The sequence below is a fragment of the Macrobrachium nipponense genome, chromosome 15 (assembly GCF_015104395.2).
Source record: "Macrobrachium nipponense isolate FS-2020 chromosome 15, ASM1510439v2, whole genome shotgun sequence".
NCBI classification, from domain to species: Eukaryota; Metazoa; Arthropoda; class Malacostraca; order Decapoda; family Palaemonidae; genus Macrobrachium; species Macrobrachium nipponense.
In genome coordinates, this window is record NC_087208.1 from 25,221,043 (window position 1) to 25,229,101 (window position 8,059).

Consider the following 8,059-nt stretch of genomic DNA (forward strand, 5'->3'; position numbering starts at 1 on the left):
CACCATTTGGGTTTTGTTTTTCTTGAAAAAATGGCAAGGAAATGATATATATAGGCTAGTAGGCCATAGGTAGGCTAGGTATGCCACCAAAAAAACCTAAAAATATCAACCTAATGTAACCTTGGAGTGTTTACTGGGGTATTCCTACTGTTTAGGGGTCCAAATTCCTTGCATTATAGGCTAGGTAGGTACGTAAAGTCAAGATTAGGGTATCCATGGGCAGGAAGAGTTTGCTTTGTCGTACCTTAGGTATAGGGCTAAGTCGTAAATTGATTTTTTTTCTCGTATTTAGCTAAGCATTTGCGCAGGTTAGCCTAAGTATTGAGAAGAACTGTTTTGTTTTGCTGTGTTTTACCCAAAAAAAGAAATGACCCCTAGCTGCAACCCCTGTCACTCATTTTACCTCCATTCATATTATCTCTTCCATCTTGCTATCCACACTCTCTTAACAGTTATTTTCAAATGCAAGTGCAAGGTTTTCCTCCTGTGGCGCTGCTTGAACCTACCTACTGTCAGTATCCTTTCCAGCGCAGAATAATCTCATAGCTAGGTCCCAGTGCTTGGCCTTTGGCCCAAACTCTATATTCAATTCGATTCCATTCACAATTTAGGCTTACAGGCATTCTAAAATAAGTTTACAGAGTAGGCACATCGCAAGTTCGATTCTCGAGCATTCCATCGAGGTGTGAGAGATGTGTATTTCTGGTGATAGAAGTACACTCTCGACGTGTTTCGGAAGTCACGTAAAGCTGTTGGTCCCATTGCTGAATAACCACTGGTTCCATGTAGCATAAAAACACTAAACAAACAAATACTGAGTAGGCACAGACTAAATTTAATTCATTGTTAGCTTACTTTTATATATGCAACCTAGAGATAATTTCTGATTATAAAGTGAAAATGTGGTAATTCTGCTGAAAACTTCACCCGCGTTCTGCGTTGCTTGAAGTTACTTTATGGCATAACACCTAGGGAAGGTTAGGTTAAGGAAGGTTAGGATAGCATGCATCCCTGTTTTAGCATCTTTGTACTGCTTTTAAGCAAGGTGTGACCTATATAAATAAGCTTAATTGACACAGCTCTTCTGCATTGTTACCAAAAAAGTTAACAATGGAGTCGTGCACTAGATGGGTTATGGTCATCCCAAAATCCAATAGCCTAACAAAGAAATATGTACCCAGAATCATGCATTATGTGTATGCTTGATATAGGTACAGGGCATAAAATGTTGTGGTATTATCATAATACCAGTTCCCTATATTGTAGTTTTTAGTTGAGTTGATAAATTTCCTTTATGGCCTATGCTTAGTATGAAAAACATGCACAAATGTGGATAATCTTACAGTTGAGGGGTAGAAAGTCACTGCTCCTTTGTGTGTGTGTGAGTTTTCTTTCCTATTTTCAATTTATTCTTTCGACAGATCTTTAAACAGAAGTATATTTGTTAAAAAATTAGCAGCTTATCTGCTTATAGAAGCAGAGATTGTAAAAAACAAAAGGAATAAAGCTCGGTTCCTCTTGCAAATAGTGTAGTTTGCCTGGAACTATGTTTGTGGAGTAAACACATAGGAACCAGGAACCAGGTACTAACTGGGCATGGGCTCTTGCTCTTCAGCTACCATGTTTTGATAAATCTGAAAAAATGAGCAATTTGTTTGCATACAGAAGCAGAGACTTACGATTTTCACACAATTCTATGGGTCCGTATCCCTTGACATGTTTTTGTTTATTTTCTGTCCCCTATTCCCTTTGTTCTATCAGCAGATAGACTGTTCATTTTTCCATTGTTGTCCATGATTCAATAAATATTTGATGAATCTGTGAGGTAACCTTGACTTTTTTACATAATGCAGTAAATTTGGACCCGTAAACTGTAGGATTACCAAAATGTGATGCAAATGTACCATTGCTGAGATGTTTTTCAGATCTTTGTTCATGTTTCATTGTTCGTATCTGTGGGACGGGTACTCAACACTGTGTTCGCGTGATTAGGTATGGTATTAGAGTAAAATTTGACAAATATTGTTAGGTCAGATGTCGGGTAGCTTAGCTTAATTTGGTTGTTCCTTCGGAATTACAACTTTGCCTCCTCTGAAGGATTACTCTGCAACACAAGCTGCAATCAGTCATTGAAACTTGATTATAAGGTACATAGTTATCTGGTGGTTATTGAGTGTGAATTGGGGAATACCTTCTCTCACCTGCCATCGCTAAGGCATTTTTTCTTTAGCCTTTTTAGGGTTGATATCTGATTATGCCTTCCACCTAGGCTGAATTGTTGAAATTACTATCTATGTTTTTCTGTTCTGAATGACCACCAGCCTTGACGGGTAGGATATCCTATGAAAGGGCGGTCAGTAAACAGAAAAATAGAATGACATGTAAAACTTTTCAAAATATTAGGTGCTAATTTAAGTTACTGGGTTGCAAGGTGTAATTATACTAGGTTAAAACTCAACAATGGTTTACTCAACAGTCAGGATAACAGTTCAGTGAGACTGCAGAAATGCAATGGGGAGATTAGGGCACATAGACCATTATTCAGATGGGTTAAAGATGATTAAATTCCTAGGGCTTTGTAGCCCACGCTGTTCAGGCAATGAAGGAAGATGCGAGTTGTAAATGCAGCCTGCGTCACATGCAATAAGGTCATCCCTCTGCAAGAGAGATTTGGCAAATTAACTACCATAGTAATGTAGTAATGTAAATCACATCACTAACTAAAATCATCAAGCAATCCTATCTTCATGAAACAATATGCCCCGTGCCCAGACATTGCTTTAACCACCACAGGCAGTATTTGAAAGTCTAGCCAGACAAGAACCTATTAAACCCTTATAAATGCACTGAATTGACTTACACACGCAAATAGAGTGTGGCAGTGTATGAAAAGGGTTGCCTAGGGAACAAGAGTTGCATGCAGGTTATCAATGGAAACTTGGGAGGTTTCATCCTAGGGCTTACCTTATGGTTCCACAAGATCAATCCCATAGTGATGGGGGTCCTGCATTGATGCACGTGCCTGATACAATATGGCAGTCCCGGAAGTAAGAGTGGGATAATCGCATCCACTCGCAATAAAGGCCAGATGAGGAATACTTGTCATCTCCTGGGGCGACCTTCTTAACTGGGATCAGGGTCGCCTCAGGGCAACTTACATAAGGTGGTGGCCGGTCGTCCAAGATGGTGGCCTTAAATCTTTACAACGGCACTCCTGAACCTTTATAACAGATCCCTCTGCAACCTAGAATGATACTAGACATTTTGGCAGCAGAGAAATGATACATGGGAGGAAAAATAAGAGATTTATACTATGTTTGCAAGGAGGTGGCCATCTTATGAGCAAGGGTTAAGCTCTGTCAGTAGATCTGTAAGCTTGCATGTTCTTTTGTGAATAAGTATTTTTAAAAAAGTACAAAAATGTTGCGAAGGATTAGAGCACATGTGGGCACTTTATTTTTCTCTGATTTTTTCTCGCACAGGTTTTGTAGTTCCGGGGAGCATGCAGAGTAGTCTTCCTTGTAGTGGGAGAGGGTTGCTAGGAAAAGGGATAGGAATAAGAAGTGTTTGCTGGCTTCCCTGATAACATTGCTGAACTTCTGGTTCTTTTCTCCTTGCCCTTCAAGTGCCTTGCTCCATGCCTTCTGTGCAATACCCTCCTTGGTGCATTCATGGTCCCCAGACCATATGCTTACAGATAGGGTTCGGGCAGAACAGTTCTCTGCTTTACAGACAAAACAAGAACTGTGGGAGATATTTACATGACAAAGGGATTGTAGCTATAAGAAGAAGGAGTAAATATTTTCATGAATTAAGATAGAGTGGGTAAGTCTCAAGTTGCAGCATATATGCCAATATATAGAAGGAAGAAATTAGTGCAGCCAATAAAAGCTTCAGTTTTTGTCTTTTGTGAAACTTAGCAGAATCAGCCCCTGATTCCTCAAGAAGCACCAGATATGTCAAGACAAAATATGGCCCAGGAAAGAATAACTAAAATCCCCAGCATACCACATTTTAAAGACACCTGCTATAAAAAAGGGAATGCATCAATACTTATTTATGCCTCTTGTGTTTTAGGAGACTTATGCAACTGTCAGTCCAGTGCAAGCAGCATTTGTCACTCATACCTTTTTGAAGATAAAGCCAGGTAATGGTTGCATTTATTGGTGCTATCGCCTTTGAGGAAGAAAAACTGGTGAACTCAGGTCTCCAGACAATAGATGAGTCTTCCACCATAGAAAACGCAAAAAAATATGACAAGTCTTATTTTGCATCCAAAATATCATCATATCGAGTTCAGTAAATAAGATGGTGTATGGATCACCCCAGCAGACCATTAAAACTGCTAGATATACTTCGAGAAACAAGCAAAATGAAGATATGCCCCAAACTAATTTAAGGGGACTTCATGATGATGTTGTCTAACATCACTAGAATTCTCTGTAATATAATGGAACTGTCAGAGCCTTAGAAATAACAGACTAACTCATTTTTAAGAGAAGATTTAAGTGGCAGTGGAGACAATCGGCATTGTCATCAAGACTACATTATGCCCCATATAATCTCATGCAAGATTCTTGAGGAAATTGTAAAGGCCACTGCTGCCAAGCCTTTATGTTGACTAATTCCATCAATGTCAGGTCTTGCTAAAGGCCAATCCTCTGTTAAAACCAGAATGGGGACACAGCCCTCTTCCTCTGGAAGTGGGCAAGATCTGGTCTTGGTTCTCTCAACCCCACTAGAAAGCATTTTGGCAGAAAAGGAGGAAGAGGAATAGGAAGGAAGGAGGCTGCTGAGAGAGGCGAGCCTCCTCTCTTGCTCCATGAGTTGGGGAGGCCTATCACATCATTGGGCAATGTGGCTACGACAAGAGGTGGACCCTTGGGTAGTTCAGGTCCTTTGGGATGGATACAGGATGCTTTTCAAGTTATGTCGATAACCCTATCTCACAGACTGGTAGTGTTTCCATCTTGTTGAACTAATTGAAATCATCTGCCTTGGAGATGGAAATGCAGAAAATAATGGGGGAAGATGCAATAAAAGACATGAATGGCTGCTCGCAGCTTTTATATGGATGAACGATCTCTCTCTACGTTTGAATTTGCATGCGAGCCCAATGCAGGAGAGGGAAAATTCCCCCACACCATAGAACTGTCAGCAAGGTATTTCCTGCGCCATCAGAATGTGATAGCCATCCAGCTTATTTACCAAGACCACACAATAAGGACAGAGTGGTCCCTACACCCAGACGGGGCCAAAGAGGTTCGCATCTGAGCGACTCTTGATGGATCTTTTTGCCAAATGGCTAAACAGAAAAGGACCAGTGTTTTGTTCACTGGTATCAGACCCGAGGGTGATGCTGAGGGATGCTTTTCAGTACCTGTGAGACAACCTCAGCATTTATGCCTGATCTGAAGTTTGATCAACTGGTTGTTGGTCACTGGGCTCAGGAAGACCTTGGTGACCCCAAGGTGACCGCAAGCTGAATGATGCCAGGGGACTTCACCCTTAGGCTTTAGGGGTTGATGGATGCTAGAGGGCCAAACCGTCTAGGAGCAAAAACTATTTTCAGCATGCTCTATTATCCTTTGTGGAGGGTGCAGCCATGGGGTGGTGAAGCGCTCAGCTTCTTATCAGGCCTCTTAGGACTGATGGTTGCAGGCCCTGCACCCATTTTCTAGGTCCTGATGGGCGCTGGTGCCCACTTGCACTTGTGTGAAATCGGGGCTTACGTTGCTGTAAATAGACGCCAAAGTAGTAGACTAATAACTGCTGACAACAGCAGTGAGATGCTGTGGGGTTTAAGGAAATACTCACACACCATGCCATCTGTTTCCCCTGGATTGAACTCAGGCGAGTAAACCGCTCACTAAATTTCATGTGCTATGAGCCCTCCCACCCCCATTTAGAAATTCAAAGTCATTAGTTTCAGTCCTCCCCCCGAGGGTATAGTCTCTCGGGAGGACATCAGCTGGGTGACCCACACCAACTCCCCACCACGACGTCACTCGTCGTGGTAAGCACTGTAGACAGCCTCACGCTCTCTGACAGGGAAACAAACTCTAGCCCTGAGATTACGTTACCAGAATGTTACCAACTGTACTGGAAACGTGAATTACAAGACAATGGTCCCTGTGGTGGGCTTGTTTCGTATGAATAGGGTTCATCTTCTGAATAATAGTAATAACATTAATTTTGGAATAATCTGCGTTAGTTCCCTTTCTGACAACTATGGCAAACAAATACAAACAAACGGAGTTGCATGTTTCTGATATCTTTATAGTGTTGAAATTAGATGTCATGCTTTTTATTCCGGTTTATTTTTTGTCTGATTTTTACAATTGCAAGATAATTATTGTTAGTTTCTAACATTCCCTCCTTATACTTTGGGCTGACCTTTGCAACTTTAGGAGAAAGTACCATTTCCTTCAGCCCAAGATAGTTCCTCGTTGGGCGAGTGGTATACATGCTCGCCTGCCGTTTCGGTAGTCGCAAGTTTGATTCCCCGCTCTGCCAATAGGGAACCAGAGGAATTTATTTCTTGTGTTTATAAAGTTATTTCTCGATATAATGTGGTTCGGATCCTACAGTAAGCTGTAGGTCCCGTTGCTAGGTAACCAACTGGTCCCTAGCCACGTAAAAATGTCTAATCCTTTGGGCCATCCCTACGAGAGCTCTTAATTAGGTAAGTGGTCTGGTTAAAATAAGATTTACGTATGTTCAATCCAAGATACGTCAAGAAAACTAAGGGTGTGTTCGTTTGTGCTTACCTAGTACGTGTTTACATTCAGCTGTAATTCCCTTATCATATGCGTTAGGATTATCAATTTTTGTTATTTTTCGGCATTCGTCACGTAATCCTTAATAAAAGGTGCTGTGGTAAATTCACATCAGCCTTGCATTTGATGTCCAGGCCAGTTCCTTACAACCCTCCTGAATGGCTGTTGATAAGCCAACCACAGGGCTGGAAACTCTCAGTCTCTCACGAGAGTTCACATAGCCAGGATGTACGTGCCACCTCTCTTGAAGGATACTCTTGAAAGACGTATCCCTCAGGAGTGGTGGAGCATAGAACCTACCCATGTGAACTCTCGAGAGAGACTGAGTTTTTCCAGCCCTGTGATTGGCTTATCAACAGACAATCAGGAGCGTCGATAGGGACTGGCCTAGACATCAAATGCACGGTTGATGTGAATCTACTATAGTCCCAACAGCACAGCTTTTCAAATGCTTTTAACAAGCTTTTTAATATTATGCATTTGTTTTCATTACATTGCAACTCAGTTTTATATAGACGCATAAATATGTCAAAAGAATCTCTCACTTTCACTCTCATTAGAATTTTCTAATAAATGTATTCTCATCAAGCTCGCGGCTAAGCACAAACTGACCATTGACCTAATATTAAGCTCGGATTCAGTGACTGGAATGTTAAAATAAATGCGTTTAATGGCCGTATGCTTTATCGTAGGTTATACGGGGAAAGTCCCCCTTCATCACCGTGTGCAGAATTTTCCTTTATACAAGGAAAAAATTATAGCGCCAAAGGAAGAGTACCTATATCTTATTCCGTGTACTGAACCATTTTTTCCTCCCCACACACTGGCACCAGTCAGTATGCCCTTTGCAGATACGTACGGCCTGCTCTATGAGCAAGAGCCCATGTTGACATAAGGCCAAATTAATTAAAAACCAACCTTTGCGGGTGCCACTTCCATCGGGACATTCTCGTGCCTAACAACAAATTTAAACATTCTTATTGTAGTTCGTATCCATTGTATCCTACGTTATTTTTCGACACGGTTCTGACCGTTCTGCCTTACCCTGCTTTTCTCTTGTTATCAATTATTGATTTTTTTTTAGTCTAACCCATTCTCCAATCTTGGTTTTTTGCTTCTTATTAAAAATCACTTTTGGTTTAGCGACAAGTCTTTTCATAAAAAAAAATCTGGGGGAAAAAAGTAACTTGAAAGTAATATTCATAGAATCCCGTTCTGCGCAACACCAGTTCTAACTGCAAAGGGATCGCCCCGTTCCCGTCAACCATAATGTCACAGTT